Source organism: Passer domesticus, chromosome 6, assembly GCF_036417665.1.
Source record: "Passer domesticus isolate bPasDom1 chromosome 6, bPasDom1.hap1, whole genome shotgun sequence".
Lineage (NCBI taxonomy): Eukaryota > Metazoa > Chordata > Aves > Passeriformes > Passeridae > Passer > Passer domesticus.
In genome coordinates this window covers 21,802,241-21,818,521 of record NC_087479.1, presented here as the reverse complement: position 1 = coordinate 21,818,521, position 16,281 = coordinate 21,802,241, and the positions used below count along the sequence as shown (strand labels likewise).

The following is a 16,281-nucleotide window of genomic DNA, read 5'->3' as shown; positions in this document are numbered from 1 at the left end:
GACTCCTCCATCAGTTGTGCTCAGCTCTCACCCTTCTCACAGTCAATCAATGAAGGTTTGTCTTAAGAAAGAACAAGCAAACACATGGCATTTGACCCTGTAACATTCCTGCCTTTTTGCTGAAAGCTCTCAAAGGTGAATGTGTTAACAGAATTTTGAAAAGACACTTTCTCATCTCAATTTGCAGTTAAACATGGGTAACCTGGACCAGGTCTGTGCACGTGGCCTCTCCTTCCAACCTGCATTTAATGGTGTTTTCACCACCAGCAAACACAGCTTCTGCTGTTTTGCTTACAGGCAGCATACAGGCTGCTGTCTGCCCAACTTCAGTTGTGAGCAAACTGAAGTTTGGTGCAGACATTAAATGTTGGCCTTGCAGCCCACCAACTATTTCTCAGAACTAACATGAGAGTCAGAGCTGTGGCCAGAGGTGCAAAACTGATGGGCAACTTTCAGCTCCTGTAATATGAAGTACTTTGTTGTGGCCTTATGGCATCACCAATTCTAATGCTCTTGGTGCTCTCACATGTGTTGGGAAACCAGTGGACATTTCATCTAGCATTTATATGTGCCATCATTACATCTGCTGGAGGTGGAAAATGGGGCAGTCGGAAAATCAAGTTGCTCTGCAAAACTTCCAAGAATCTTGGGTATGAAGTGAACATACTTTTGTGCATCCAGCTGAAGAAAAGCCAGAGGGAGCATTAGTCCAGACTGGACAGCATAGCCTTTGCCTAGCCCATCTAGTGAACGCTAATGATGACAGGTGGGTGGCATTTATATTTGCACATCAAGGCTGCATGGTGCTCTCTGCCATCTTGCAGGGGTGTACAAACCTCATGCAGTTGCAGTGTAGAAGCTTCATAATGAATCACATGCTGCTTCCCACAGCATATGTCTTATGAACTGTGACTTGAGAGCAGCTTGGCCCGTGTCAAAGTCATTGCCTTCACGATGACTCCCCCTTCCAGTGCGTCACTTGGCAAGGCTCTTCCCCACCTCCACTGTGCATCCCTGCATCCTGCTTTGCTATTCCATCCACCCCTGCACCCTGCCTCCAGAGGGGTATGGGCAGCCTGCTGGGTCCTGGAGCATGCAAGAAGCTGTCACACACTGTGGGCTGTGCCAAGATGCCCAGCATTCAGATGGGAGCAGAGACAGGGATGAAAAAAGGAGAGGAGAGGGAAGGGAAAGAAAAGGGCTGGCCCTAAGTCAGCCCTGCTGAGGTGCCTGCAGGATGTGGGTCATCCTCCTTCCTTCACCATCTGCTCAGGTGCTGGCCAGGACTGTAAAAGACCTGGACGGTAAGAGACTGACATTTAATTAATTAATTATCTGCCTAAGAAAAATTACCCTTTCCAAGAATCATACAGGTGATGGTGACATACCTCACATGTTGCTCTATGAGGTATCACTGGAACTAGGAAAACCTACCAGTGGACTAGCAGCCCTGCAGGAAGGGGTTACAGGGGACCCCACGTAAACACAAACTTACAGTGGAAATCGTGTCCAGGGCTACTTGTTCTCCTCTTCTGCTTGGTGTTACTGAGTCCACACCTGAAACTATGTTCTCTTTCAGTTCTCTCAGTTGAAGACAGATGTTGGAGAACTGTATTTGGTCTTGTGGAGGGCACACGACATAGTCAGAACCTCTTCCTATAGCCTATAAGGGAGATAGACTTGTTTAGTCCTGGAAGGAAGAAGTAGAGGGATGAGCTGATAATGGCTGGAGGCTTTGAAAGGGGATTAGAGCCAATCTCCTCCTGGCAGTACCAGATGAGTAAACAAAGGCTGATGGCCACAAGTCAGAGTTTTCAAAGTTAGGAATGAACTTCACCAGGAGGGTGGTGCAAAGCCAGGACATGTCACCCAGAAAGGGTCTCCATCCTGGCTGGCCAGCAGAGCAGTTCAGCTGGTCTGCTGGCTAGAGTCTGCCTCAGAGCAGGAGAGGAGTCAGATGCCCAGTGGGCCCTCCCAGCCAGCCTGTTGGTGAAGCCATACAGCCATGGCATGGAGCAGGCAGGGAGCTGGCTTACATGGCCATTGAGTCAGTGCTGTGGGATGTGAGGTTGAATCTGGGTTTCAGCTTTCTCAGCTCTCCTTTTGTGTCACTATGCTCAGACATGAGATAACATCCCTGATCAAGTCTTGTCTTTGCTTTGAAGTCCAGGCCAGGGCTTACCAACTGTTTCTGCTTGGTTCAGTGGTGGAGCTGGGTGTGAGCCTGCCTGTGCTGGCAAATGCCAGCCTGCATAGCTTGCCTTGCAGTTTTTATCAGCCTGCTGCCTTTTGTGTTCTTTCTTGGACAAAACCTGCGTGTCCAGTGCCTTCTGGAAGGCAGTGGATACCTTCCCAGGACCCTGTTGTGGTTTGCAGGCTTTATAAAGGTTTTAAATGGGACGGAGTAAATTATCTATGTGTCCAGCTGAAGGCTTCCTGAGTGGGAAGGATGCTCAGTGATCTCTGTGTGATGGTAAACAGGTCCCATCAAGACAGTTTGAAGTTTCCCTGACAGGGTATTTGGAGCTACACCTGTCCCAGTAGTGATCAGTGCCTGTCTCCCCTGCAGGGAACATGGCTGTGTGTCCATCCACAGCAGTGCCTGAGAGAGCCCTGGGCAGGATGTTGACCGTGCTCTTACCCACCCCACACACCTTCTGCCAATCCTGTGCAGCTCACGATGACCTTGTCAAATGCTAACAACCTTTTTGGGCTGACTTGTGTGACCCAGAGAACATCATTCTGCACCATCCTCCATGTCACTCCAGATCAGCCACAATGTCAGAACTCAGGATGCTCTGTGCACACTTCCCCTTTGAGCTGCTAACTGTAACCAGGCACTTGTGACTTCTGGTGGTCTGGTAAAGACTGTTCACCTAGACTGCATGAACAGTGGAGTAGGGAGGAGCCATGGCATTTTACTATTATTTTGTTTTACTTTCTTTTTATTTCCATTTGATTCAGAATCTTATTTGCTGAGGGTACTATTCCATACTCTGATACATATGAGCATAAAAAAACACTCATAAAGTCTCTTCTTGTAACTGAAGCTCTGCTAAGAATGTTACAGGACTAGGGCCTGATCTAGCAGGACAAGTCTGCATGTAAAATGCACATTAGCTGGTGGTGGTTTTAGTTTGCAGGCTTGTAGCTTCAGGCTCAGCATTGATGTACACAAGCAAGCATCTGTCTGGGGTGGTTGTACCAGGAACCCTTCCTCTCTTTTCAATCCTCAGCCTAGCAGTACATCTAGCTTTAATAAAGCAAAGATGGAAGAGGTTACTAAATGGTAGCTAATAAACAAAGTGACATGTATGAAGCCTGGTAATACCATATTGCTCTAAATGAAAATATAGAAAAAAAAATCATGGGCATTGTTATTGCTGTCTTGTACTTCACCAAGGCTAAACTATCCATCATGCTGATAAGGCTGAAAGGAAAACTTGGCAATATGAGACACATACATCACAGGGCAGGGAGTCCCATGGCTGCCTGCACTGCACCCAGTATGGCTGGGACTGCAGTAGCTTCTCTGTGTCATCAGATAAACTGGAGCAGGGCAAGCCTGTAACTGCAGTATCTGTGAGCAAAAGGTCAGTAGGCAAATAGTTGTTCTGCAACAGCTGGTTTGGAGACCTAAGCAATGAGGTGGTGCAGACTGAGGGTTTACTTTGAGGTATCAACAGGCCTAAAACACGTTGGTGTGAATTGGAAAGAGCAGCAGAGGAAGACAAAGGGAGGAAAGCAGACTGATGTGGTGCAGGAATCAGCTAAGTGTGGTACCACTGATAACTTTGCACAACAGGCTGAACAGTCAATTTTATGGGAGAAGAGTCTTACCCTGGAGAAACATACTTGGCTGTTCAGTTGTGTTCCCAGGGAATGAGAGTTCCTGAAGCCAGTGAATGTGATGGTGAGCTGCGCAGGCTGTGTCAGGTTGCCCTCGCAGCCCTTTCTGGCTGAGGGCTGTTCCCTGCAGTTTGCTCTTCAGTCTTCATCCTGCCCAGGTTATGTGGTTGATGATATTTGAGACTGCTCTATGGTCTTACTCAAGGGAGCTGTGTCCAAGGTCTTCTTCCCATGGTTTCCTTTGGTTGCTGCATTTGCTTTCTCTGCCAAGCAGTGGCTGCACAAGAAACGGATCCTGTAGGGGTCTCCATGGGAGGGTATGGGTTTGCAAAGGTACTTGGGTGCTCCTGTGACATGTGCACTGTCCTTGGCAGCACCCAAATTTTTCTATGGGAGCAGGTGCTCCTATGGCCCCTACCCTGAAGCCTTCTGCAAACTCTGGGCTGGGGAGTCCTACCCTGATGACGTGGATGGCTCTGGGTGCACCACATAAGCTCTCTTCACAGCCTGTCTTCTGCTGGGAGTGGGGAAGGATTATTTGCCATACTGTGTTATGGGGGAAAAAAATCATAACTACGTGTATAGCAGGCAGGCAGCAGAGCACAGAGCTGCCTGCTACCGGTGGCAGTCACCCTCTTCACTGGCTCAGGGGCCTGCAGATGTCAGAGCATGGCTGCTGAAGTGAAATGCTCTTAAACTTGCGATATAAATCATAGGCACAGTGCTGCATGAAGGCTGCCCCTGGCATTTAGCTTGGCCTTATTGCATCAGTACCGTAGCAGGGATGGTCTTTTGCACAGAGATCCTGCTGGGCTGGGTCATGATCTGTGTCCATGCAAATGCATCCTATGGCAGTGGCAGCTCAGCAGAGCCAGACACGGCTCTCTACCTCTTTCCCTTCCTTGTTGCTTTCCCTCTGGGCTGAGCTGCCATGCTGCCTTGCCTTAGCAGCAGCCAGCCCAATCTCTGGCCATTGGGGAAGATTTCAGGAGAAGAAGGAGCAGCCCTTGGGAGAGAGGTGCTTTGTACTGCAGGGCACGCCTTGGTAGAGCACAAGGAAGATGTAAAGAACAGCACTGTGAATAGTCCAAAGCAAACTGCTGTCAGACAGTGGCACAGTGGTAAGCCAGGGTCATCCCCAGCTTACACCAGGATGATGACCAGGCCCCTCCAGGACATTGCCAGGGCATGAGTGTTGGCTGGGAGCACAATATGGCCAAGTTGCCTTCTGACCTCTCAACTGAGGCATAGGGATGGGGTGGTAGAGGTAGGGGAATAGGGAGATAGGCTGACCAAACTGTCCAGCTCTGGAAATCAGCAACACTTCTGTTTCCTTCAGGGCTGCTGGTCATGAAAACTAACGATGTGACAAATGCCAAGGGCTGGGGCTATCTCTGGACAGCTCAGGCCATACTGTTTACTCACGCCCCTCACATATATCCCCCTTTATTGTCTTGTTCCTTCGCTTGCAAGCTCCCATCAGGCCAGCAGAGTCACAGCTGCAGCAGACATAGGGACCCCATTGCCATCCACAGCCTCAGACCCCTCACAGGTACCTTTCAGGATGGGATGCACTGGGACCCCCTGGAACCAGCCTCATGGATATAGGTCCCCATCAGCTGTCATCAGCCAGTCCAGGGCGTGCCCCTCATCCTCATAATGCAGGGTTTTGGCGCTGGCTGCCACTGGGGACACCCAGCTGCTCCCTCTCAGGTAGTGACAAAGGCAATTACCTCACTGCTGAGCTCCCTGGCTGGCTGCTGAGACACTTACCTGAAATTAGCCGTGGCCAGCGCGTCGCAGAGGTGAATGCGGTTGTGATTATGAATGCACTTCTTGTTTGTCTTTTCAGTGCCGAAATCCTGTCAGCGAGGAGAAGCGATAATAACATGCTATTAAGTTCTTTCTGGATAATGTAATTCAGGAGTCAGGAGGCAGTTTGGTCATTTATGCCTTTGAAAAGCTCAGAATAATTTTCAGTGTCATTATCTTCCATTTTAAAGAGACCGTTTCAAACATCAATACCAAGAGCTCTTCTCACTGCCTCCCCCCTGCTTATGTGGTTTTCTTACACTTTTTGTTCCTGTTTTCTCTGAGCTTTCAGGGATCTGGGGTTTGTTTCCAGTCATTCATTTCCCTTGAAACAGACCACACCCAACCCTCTCTTTCACCCTTTCTCTTTTTATTGTAGGTTTTGGAACTCACCGCTATTTTATTCAGCATCTTTAAGTTGTGGTTGGTGAAACATCCCTTTGTGAGGTGGGGGAGCACTGCTCGGGCCTCAGCAACAGTGAGAGGAGGGTGGATGTGATGTGGATTCAGGTCTGCAGGACAGCAACAGTTTGAAGCAGTGTCCCCCCAGGGCTAACGAGCAGGTGGGCAGAGCTGCCATGAGAGTCCGGCTGCCCTTGGGAACAGTGACTATGTGGGGTCACTGCTGGAAGTTTTGGTTGCCTTGGGATGCCCAGGAGCAAGTCATACTTCCAAGGCTATGGCACAGACTTGGTGCTGGGGAGCCCACGCATCCTTGCCACCCTGCTCCTGACCACTCCCTTGCTGTCTTTCCAGGCACGGCTGTAGCCAATGACTTATATATGGAGCTTGAGCCTTATGGTTTTATGGTTTTTGCCCATTCTTTTGTTAAATGTGTGCTTCAGAGTAAGCAGTTAATGGATACTTTTGCCCTGAAATAGCCCCCAGGATAGGGAGCTGAGAGGCTTCTCAGCAGATGCAACTTCAACACCAGCTTACACTGCAGGCATGAAAACAGACAGATGTCTCTGAGTGAATGCAGCAAAAATTACTATCCAGAACTGGGGCAGGAAAACAATCCATCTCCTCTCCAGTATGCACAGAGCATGGCTGAAGAAGAGAATTTTATTCATTAAGTTAACTGGCAATGATCCCTGAAATGTCAGCCTCGGCCTGAAGTTTGTCTCTAGGCTTGGAAAGCATCCTAGCCCTTCTGTCTTTAAAAGAGGAAGGTATATGGCTCCTTCCATTTTTTATGTGCTGGCTCTGCCAAAGTTTTGGTGCAAATAGGAGGGATAATGCCCTTCCATTTGCTGCCTACTTCCTTCAGAGGGGAAATGGGATCTCCCAAGCAGAGTACTGAAAATCCACAGGGAGCATGCAAGAGTCGCATCCATCATTAAGCCTGGTTCGTATTGTTCAGCAACTTCTGAAGGCACTGTCGGGCACTCACGTGCCAGCAAAGTCAGCGGTGGAGTCAGGCTGTGACCTGGCATGAGCTTATTTGTGGAGAGGGTGTGGGAAGACTTGCGCAGAGAGCAGACTCATTGGCCTTGCTCTGCCTAGAGGATGTGGGAGCATTAGCAGCACAGCGTGGTTTCATTAGGAAGCTGGCCCAGCATCGTTAGCATAGAGGATACAGTCTCCTTGGGACAGATGAGAATGCTGTTTTCTTTGGAAGAGATGGAGAGGCCTTTTAAACACTTTTGGCAGTCCCAGACATGAATGCACAGTTCAGGGCTGGCCAATGATGCCAGGAAGGGAACCCACATGATAGACTGGGTGCAATGGATGGATCTGCTCCCAGATGCTGTGCCTACTGTCTGCAGAGAGGCCACAGAAACAGAGACCTGCTGCTGATCCAACCCTTATGGGCTGTGCCTGCCTCCATTGCCTGCTGACTTCTTGCTCCATGCCCAGCTGCAAGTGCCCTTCTGAGTGCAGGGGCAAATTAAATGTGTTTCCTATGGCCTGCTGTAGTTACGGGATTTCTTCCATGAAGGTTTGCTGGTACTTGGTATTTTAGCTTGCACTGCAGTCTCGCAGTGGGGGTGCTCAGAGAGTCCTCTCTCCCCTCTCCACCTACCTATTTTCATTACATTTAAAAGACTTTAATTATCTCTGGGATCTGTATGCCTCTCTTGGTTGAAACTGGAGAAGGATTTGAATAGATGCTTGTCAGTAGGAAACTTGTAGAGTTTCAGGCAGCCCTGTCCCTCCTCTCAGGGCAGCTTGATGCGATAAGCTGTCTGCCCTTAAAAAATTACTAATAAGGGAAACACAAAGGAAAAAAGAGGAAGAAAAAATGGTGAAAATAGAGGAAAATGGATTTCTTAAATGGCTTGTTATATCAGCCAGATGCCCATTCACTCTGCCAGCAGCCTGGACAGCTTAGCCCCACTCCCATCAAGAAGCTTGTGTCTTGCACTTTGCCTTTCTTCTTGCGTATTTGTTCCACTTGCACTGGTTTTCTGAGCCTGATTTCTGCCCAGTTTCTGCTACACTGGAAGCCTGTGTGCCATCACTTCACAGTACTGCTGGCTGGTGCTATGGGCACAGAAAACAAGCCACAAGGAGAAGCTGACAGCATGGGGCACAGCTTCCCTTGGGTCCCTGCTTTTTAGCCACAAGGCAGATGTTGCCCCATCTTGGCTGCATGAAGCTGGTAGGGCTGTGCCCACCTGCCCAAAGCAGTCTGCATGGCTGACCTGTGTGCTGAGTCATTTCCCTGCTACTTTTCTTACTGCACCCTTCCTTCTTAGCCCACTCTGCAGTGATGTTTCTCTCATGCTTGGTTTGCCTCTCCAGGCTGAAGGAGACTTGGCTGTGGATTGGGATATATGCTTATCAATTGTCCTTGTTGTGGAGGGATGTTGGGTGTGGTTTAGATCACTTCAAAGACCAATAGTTTAGTCTTTAAGAATGGTGTAACTCAGACTTCTGCTCAGCATGGGCAGCTGGGACAGGCACAGCAGTCAGGCTGAAGGCATTTTAGCAAGGCTATGAGGAGAGCCAAGTCTGCAATGGCATCACCAGGCCAGGAGTTTGTCAAACATCCTGTAGAAGCACCAGCTCTGTCAGGGAAGTCTTAGAGCATGCAAGAACGGGGCTCAGGGTGCTCTTAGGATGTGGCTCAGCATGAACATGATGTTCAGCTCCAGCTCACTTCCGTATTTGCTTCAGCTAATAACACTATTCAGGTTCCACAAGTCATCTGAAAACTCTACCTGGCTCTTAGCAAGGAGAATTTGTAACAGTGGTCACTGCAGTGTGAGAGCAGGCAAGTTGTCTCCTGACAGCTAATTCATTCTTGTGCTCCTCTTCCAGCCATCTTCTGGGATTTGAGGCTGTGGAGCTGCTAGTATGAGTGTGCATAGGTGTGCTGATTTTTGTGTGTGCGCATGCTGGCTGGAACACTGAACTGTGGCCTGAGCTGGTCCTGCTCCCGGTGCGCTGCCTTCTCCACGCTCTGCTGGCTGTGCAGTCACAGACCTTCTAGCACCAGTGCCAAAGGACTGCGACAGACCCCTGGGTGGCAGCAGGCCATTTGGTTGATGGATTATCCACTCCAAGCATGAGACAGTAATCTTCAGAGAAAGGGGCAGAGTTAATCACTTTGAGCATGGACAACAGTTGGAGAAGGAGGGGATGAGCAATTCTAAGAGAAAACAGTGTGGTTTGGAGGGGAAGAGGAAGCAAAAGGAAATTAAAAGCATACAGCAAAAAGTCAAGGGCACTTGCTTGGTCAGGAGAGACAGAAGATGACTGGGTTTATTACAGCAGGGTGGGACTCAGCCTCCACCAGCACCCTCATTTTGTCACTGATTTCTCATGTGTTCAGTGGAAAACAGCTGCCCACTGATCTCTCCACAGTGGGACACTGCAGCCTCTGCCCATAAATACACACACACTGCACGGTTACAAATGGGAGGGGTTGGGGAGCAGAGTGCTGTTTAATCTCTGACCTCATTGCTTGTATTGGGATGATAATGAGAAGTGCTCAGGCAGGTATATTATGCCTTATGGATTCAAACAACAGATTCTGCTTGAGACTATATTGAGAAGTGGGGAATTTAGATTATAGAAGCAACTCTATGTTACTACAACATTCACATAAAGATGTTTTTGAACTTCATACTACATTACTCCAGGGAAGCCATTCTGGGCCTCACACCAAACCAGCTGTATGCTGGGCAGAGGGTTTTTCACTTTTCTGATCTGTATCTGGGTCAGTGAGTATATTAGCCATTATTTCCAAATCTTAACAGGTTATCTCTAGGCTTCTAGCAGCCTACACAGCATCTCTCATTTCACAGAAGAGCTTTGATATGTAGGGGTTGAAAACATTTCAAATTAGTATTAATGCCTAAGTTAAAAATTAAATAACCAGTGTCAAGAGACAGGATATGTTTACATTGTCATGGCATGTGCCAATGGATGATCCCACTGCACACAGTCTTTCAATTTATTTTTCTTTTGTTTGGCTACAGAAGGATGTGATATGGCACAGAGATTTTGCAAGGTTTGGGACAGAGTCAAGAGACCTAAAGTGAGAACCTTGTAAGCACCACTATTTTGTTGTGGGTTTTCATCAATGTCAGTTCAAAGGGAACTCTACACCAGTCCTGGACTGAGGTCCCTGAGAGCACTTGCAGGCTGTTCACCACCTCTGCTCCAGGGCTGCATTTATAAAGCAAATGTGTACACTATTCCCAGGCACAAATCTTCTACTTCTCTTTTGCTGGAAACCACATGCTCTAAACATCTGGCATTACACAGACTAAAGGACAATGGATGGAAAAAGTAATTAAAAATATTATCACTAGTTACAATTAAAAACCACAATTTGTAACATAAGACTGGAATCTTAATGGCCAGATTAAACCAATGCTCCATTTAGTCCAGCCTGCAGCCTCTAAAAGTAGTTCTTTCTGGCTGGTGTAGAGGGCGGTGGAAGAGCCACACAAATGGACAACACTTAAAACTTGCCAAGTAGAGCAGTTTCTTCCTAATTTATACTTCTGTTTATAACAGGGCTAAACTCATAACAAGTAAGTTTGTATCTCTTAACATTTATGAATATATATGTATGTATTTACATATATTGCAGCTGTGCCTGAGTACCTTGAAACTGTTATAACCAGTGCAGGGCACAGTGACAAACCAACTGACTGTGTCTTTCTGGGCCCAGCTGTTCCTTGTGATACAACACTGGCAAGCACTGAGTCACAGTGGTCACCAGGGTGTCCTGGCCAAATCTTCCTAGTCATATGAATCACTTGTCTTCATCACCAGATCATCTTAGGCACTTAAGTTGTGTGGGCTGAAGTTGAATCACCAAGACCATATGAGGCATCTCAGTTCCCAAGATCAGTTCAGTTGCTCCAGTCAACTGCATGCAAATTGCAGAGCCAAGCCAGCCTTCCTTCCTTCCTTCCTTCCTTCCTTCCTTCCTTCCTTCCTTCCTTCCTTCCTTCCTTCCTTCCTTCCTTCCTTCCTTCCTTCCTTCCTTCCTTCCTTCCTTCCTTCCTTCCTTCCTTCCTTCCTTCCTTCCTTCCTTCCTTCCTTCCTTCCTTCCTTCCTTCCTTCCTTCCTTCCTTCCTTCCTTCCTTCCTTCCTTCCTTCCTTCCTTCCTTCCTTCCTTCCTTCCTTCCTTCCTTCCTTCCTTCCTTCCTTCCTTCCTTCCTTCCTTCCTTCCTTCCTTCCTTCCTTCCTCCCTCCCTCCCTCCCTCCCTCCCTCCCTCCCTCCCTCCCTCCCTTCCCTCCCTCCCTTCCCTCCCTCTATACTAAGGGGCTAACTTGAAGTGATTTCCATGCCAAGTGCATCAGTTGTCTTAGGAAGTAATTTGGGCTTGGAGAACTTCTCCCCTCCCACTCATTGGCCTGGTGTTGGGGAGTCAGAGAAAAGATGCTGCTGGTCCCTGTGGAAGAAGGAATCACTTGATGAGAACTGCTGTCTGATATGGCTTTTGGAGAGAAAGTCAAGAGTGCAGGCTGCAAGGGTTTTGTCTGAAGAATTTGAAGGAGGAGTTGAGGGCCTTGAATTGGAGACAATGGACAGGAGATGAAGGTGAAGAGCTCTTCATGTATAAAGTCCCAGACTTTATACATGGGGTAGAGAGGGGCTGGCCTCTATTGGTCATCAGGTGGGCCTGCAGTGCTGGGGAAATGTGGAGGCTGTGGAGGGACAGGGTCTTGTGGGGACATCTGTAGTTCCAAGCTGAAAGAACACAAGAAAACTCTTGATGTCATTCAGGGAACAGCCTTGCAGATGCACCACAGCTCACCTTGCAGGGATCCCCCTTGGGATGATGGAACATTTGCTGTCATGGCCTCTCTGGCTCCTCCTGAAGCTGCCAGCAAGGAGGATATGTGGGGAAAGTGTGATAGCTTCTGAGCTGCGTTTCGGCCTTGGGAATCCCCAGCCCTATGGTTACCATGCAGTATTGAGTGCATGTTTTTTTTTTATAAATACCTATTTTGCAGCTTTTCTCTGCAAATGGAATTCCTCAACAGTACTCATTGCTTCAGCTGAGCAAGTTTTTAATAGGTACAATACAAGGGAAAAAGAGCATCTTGATTCCAAGCACTTGTTAAAGGGTCTTAAAACCCCCAACCACAGCACATTCTCTGGTGCAACATGACTCAGTGTCTTTGGCTGATGTCTTTGGTGACATCACTGATGACTAAAGGTTTTTCCTAAGCATCAGAAAGTTTAACCCTGATTTATAGCAAAGGCTGATATATTAACACGAGCAGTATTTTTCTTTTGCTGTTATCAGGGTGTGGTACAGAAGGGGAAGAGTGAATGTACCTCTTTCTGCTGGGCTGAGGGTAAGAGATACATGCAGCTGTATGAGCCATAAGAGATACGTGCAGTGTACTAGAAGCTGTCCTGCAATTATGGCTGGGGCCAATGAGGAGGCCAGCCATATTCCACTCAAAATAATCAGGAGATCACTAAAGATTCTAATCATGCAGAAATATTTTCCCATCAACTCATTACAAATTATAATGAGGTTGCAGCTCTGGATTTTGGTTGCGTCTTCTCTTGCTGAAGTTAACGAGTGCATCTGCTGAAGGCTTTGGTGACTCATTTGGTGTGACATGTGGGCGATGTGAAGAAGGAATGGAAGAAGGGTCAGCGAGAAGAGCCCAGAGCAGGGAGGGTCCCAAGGAGCAGGGTTGTTTTGTCTGATAACCTGGAGAAAGGCGAGTATTTGCCTGCTTTATCTGGGAAAAAACAAGGCAAGGGTGGCTAGTGGAAGTGGTGCTCCTGGAGATGGTGGTGGCTTTTGAAAATGATAGTGTATCTCTTGAATTGCTTTGTGAGCCTGACAATGTGTACATAAGGAGACCTTAATCCTGTCTTATATGTTGGTAGTGGGCATGGGATGGTGTGTGATCACAGCTGAGGACAAATGAGAAAGTGTGAGAAAAGCAAAGCAGTGCAGAGACTTCTGGATGGAGCTGTGTTTTGTGGAAGTCTCTGCCAGCCTGTATTCCTCCTCACCCCATGTCACTGAGGAGAATTTTGATTGAGGGCATCAGTGCATTGCTTATGCAGACAAAAACCATTGTTGCCTGTTGGCTAACCAGCACCTCGGTTTTCTTCCCTGGTCTTCTACAGAATTTGGCCGTGTGAGGAGAAGCTTGCAGTAGAAACATCTCTGGAAGGCTCAAAACATAAACCATGTTTTACTAAGCAGTATCTGAGACTTTTGCTGAGACTAGGTCTTATTGACTGACCAAAGCTACCAAGCCTATCCTGAGAGGCTGCTCTTAAATATTAAGGTCTGTGACAGGCTGTATTTGTTATGAAGATAACCCATACTCTTGTTAATCCCCCTTGTGTCAGCTACTCAGTAACCTACCTCACAGATTCCTCTGTATCTGTGAAGCCATTTATCTGCTGAGACAAATGTCCTCCTCTCCTACCATTAGTGGCAAAGGTGATCAAGGTGGAAGCAAAGAGCTTCTGTGAAGTCATAGGAATCTGTGGCAAAACAGATGTTGGGTTTATAGTTCTGTAAATTCACCACCTATTTTGATGTTAAGATGCTAAATAAGAACTTTTGGCTTTGCAGACCCTACAAAGCAATCTTGACTTTTAAATATTTTTGTCGTAGCCACAAGGACTTTCTGGAAACTTGAGGAATGAACAATGTCAGAGGAGCAATATCCAGGATGGAAGGAACATAAGCAAGACTCTGAGACTGCTATCCAAGAAGAGTTTGTAAATAGATAGGAATTTATGAGAGTAAGTTAAAAATGCACCCTTGAGCTCTATGGCTGGCTCTCCCTTGTTGTAGAGTCAGGAAACGAACCTGAGAAGCATCTGTAGGATTCTCTTAACATGTTGTGGTGCATCTCTTTAGCCTCTGTTACCCTCCCAATAGCTTTTGTTGAAGGGTGGATAACTATATCTAGTTGACAGACATGACTGAAAGCCCATTCTTTCCATGTTACACAATTTAATGCCTTCACAAGATGAAGACAAAAGCCACAATAGGAATTAAAATGACACTATTCCTCCTGTGGTATCTAGGTGCTGGCTAGAAGCAAAAGCTCTGAAGGAAAAAGATGCTTATAGTCTGTGTGGGGGCATTAAATTAGATTTACTTTAATTTGGACAGAAGAACATTAAGTACAAAAATTAAAACACACAAATAATTAGCATCTGAGGTTGCAGGAAGCAATTCATTTAGTAATTCCACTGTGAGCTTGCTGGGCTTAAGGTTCTGGGGTGTGTTCTTAGTTTTTTGCTTCTGGCACTCTCAGCTGCTATCTCTATGCTACATTGCTTCACACCTGGATTGACCTGCCTTTATAATGTGTCCTTGACATCCAGTCAAGGTAGTTTTGAAGCAGAAACAGTCCTATTAAAATGCTGGTGAGAAATCTGAGGCTCTTTTTCTAGTGCTATTAATAGTGGGTTTGTATCCTCCTCTAATGTGGCTGTGCTTTCATACTCCCATCTGAGCCCCTCCAAGGATTCCTGGATGTGCCGGAGATCCTTGTTCCTAGTACTTGTTGTATATGTTGGAGCAACTGCAGGAAAGGGCCACTAACAGGGCTGCTGTCTGTGGATGGATGGAATGTAGAAGAATAAAGATAGTGATGAAGGTAATCTCACCCCTAAGGGGTTACAGCTGTGTTAATTACAGCTGAATTAGGAACAGGCCTGCCCTTAATAGACCACAGCTAGATCCAATTAGGATGAGTATTGTAAAAGAGTAGGTGGGCTGGTCGGGAAGGAAGAAGGAGTCAGGACTGTGAGGAGCTGCCCATGAGAAGTCACCAAGAAGGTATGGAGATTTTTGTAATAAAATGACAACAACTGTCCAGCCTGAATATGGTGAAATACCTGAGGACCAAACCAGACTTTGTAGTAGCATTGCTGCTGCTTGCCCTCTTTCTCTGGCTAGAGATCCCTGTGAATGGTGCCATTTCTCCACAAGAGTACAAGGAATCAGCAAGCTTGATGTGGTGACTATGAATGCCTTGGCACATCACGGGATTTAGTCAGAAAACTTTTAGGTTCTTGTGTGAATTCCTCTCTGCCTGATCCGAGTGGTATCCAAGGAATGTCACAGCCAAGCCACACTGAAGTGGCTACAGAGTACAGCACTTGGCAAGTGATGTCCCTTGGGAGTCTGTATTGGGACCAGTGTTATTTAATATCTTTATTAACTATGTAGATTAAGGAATCAAGTGCATCCTCAGCAAGCTGAGTGGTGTGGTTGACACACCTGAAGGATGGGTTGCTACCCAGAGGGATCTGGATAAGCTCAAGAAGTGCGGCCATGGGAACCTCATGAGGTTTAACAAGGTCGAGTACAAGGTGCTCAACCTGGGTCAGGGCAACCCTGATATCAACACAGGCTGGATGGACAGAATGGGAGCAGCCCTGCTGGGAAGGACTTGGGGGTGCTGCTGGATGAGAGGATGGACATGAGCCAGGTCTTGGAGCCCAGAGAGATAGTTTGTATCCTGGGCTGCATCAAAAGCAGTGTGGGCAGCAGAACGAGGAAGAGGATTCTGCCCCTCTGCTCTGGTGAGAGCCCACCTGCAGTGTTGTGTACAGCTCTGGGGTCCCCAACACAGCAGTTCTGACATGGACCTGTTGGAGTACAGTGAAGGGCCAAGTTCCTTATAGGGATGAAGCACCTTCCCTATGAGGAAAGGCTGACAGAGCTGGATTTGTTCAGCCTGGAGTAGAAAAGGCATCAGGGTGATGTAATTACAGCCTTCCATTACCTAAAGTGAGCCTACAAGAGAGCTGGGGAGGGACTTTTGACAAGATCATGTAGTGATAGGACAAGGAGGAGCAGCTTCAAACTGAAAGAGAGTAGGTTTATATATCAGGGAAAAATGCATTACTGTGAGGGTGATAAGACACTGGAATAGGTTGCCCAGAGAAGTAGTGGTTGCCCCATCCCTGGAAGTGTTCAAGGCCAGGTTGCATGAGGCTCTGAGCGACCTGGTCTAGTGGAAGGACAGTTGTAACTAGGTGATCTTTAGGGTCCTTTGCAGCCCAAACCATTCTGTGATGCTATGAATTCCAGCAGGCAGCCTGTGCAGGCTGTGGAAAGGAGCATGATAAGTAATTATGTACTGTGTTGCAACACAGCTACACAGGGATGTTTAAATGCCTCTTTCCAGCTATTGCCTGATGGC

At 47.3% G+C, this 16,281-nt stretch overlaps 1 long non-coding RNA gene across 1 annotated transcript; it reads right to left on the bottom strand.

The window, feature by feature from the left end:
- Positions 1-3,864: 3,864 nt before the first annotated feature.
- Positions 3,865-15,772, bottom strand: LOC135302806 (uncharacterized). Its single transcript, XR_010364377.1, has 3 exons — positions 13,476-15,772; positions 5,623-5,711; positions 3,865-4,126 (listed from the first exon to the last, which is right to left on the bottom strand). It is a non-coding gene; the product is annotated as an uncharacterized LOC135302806 (long non-coding RNA).
- Positions 15,773-16,281: the final 509 nt, after the last annotated feature.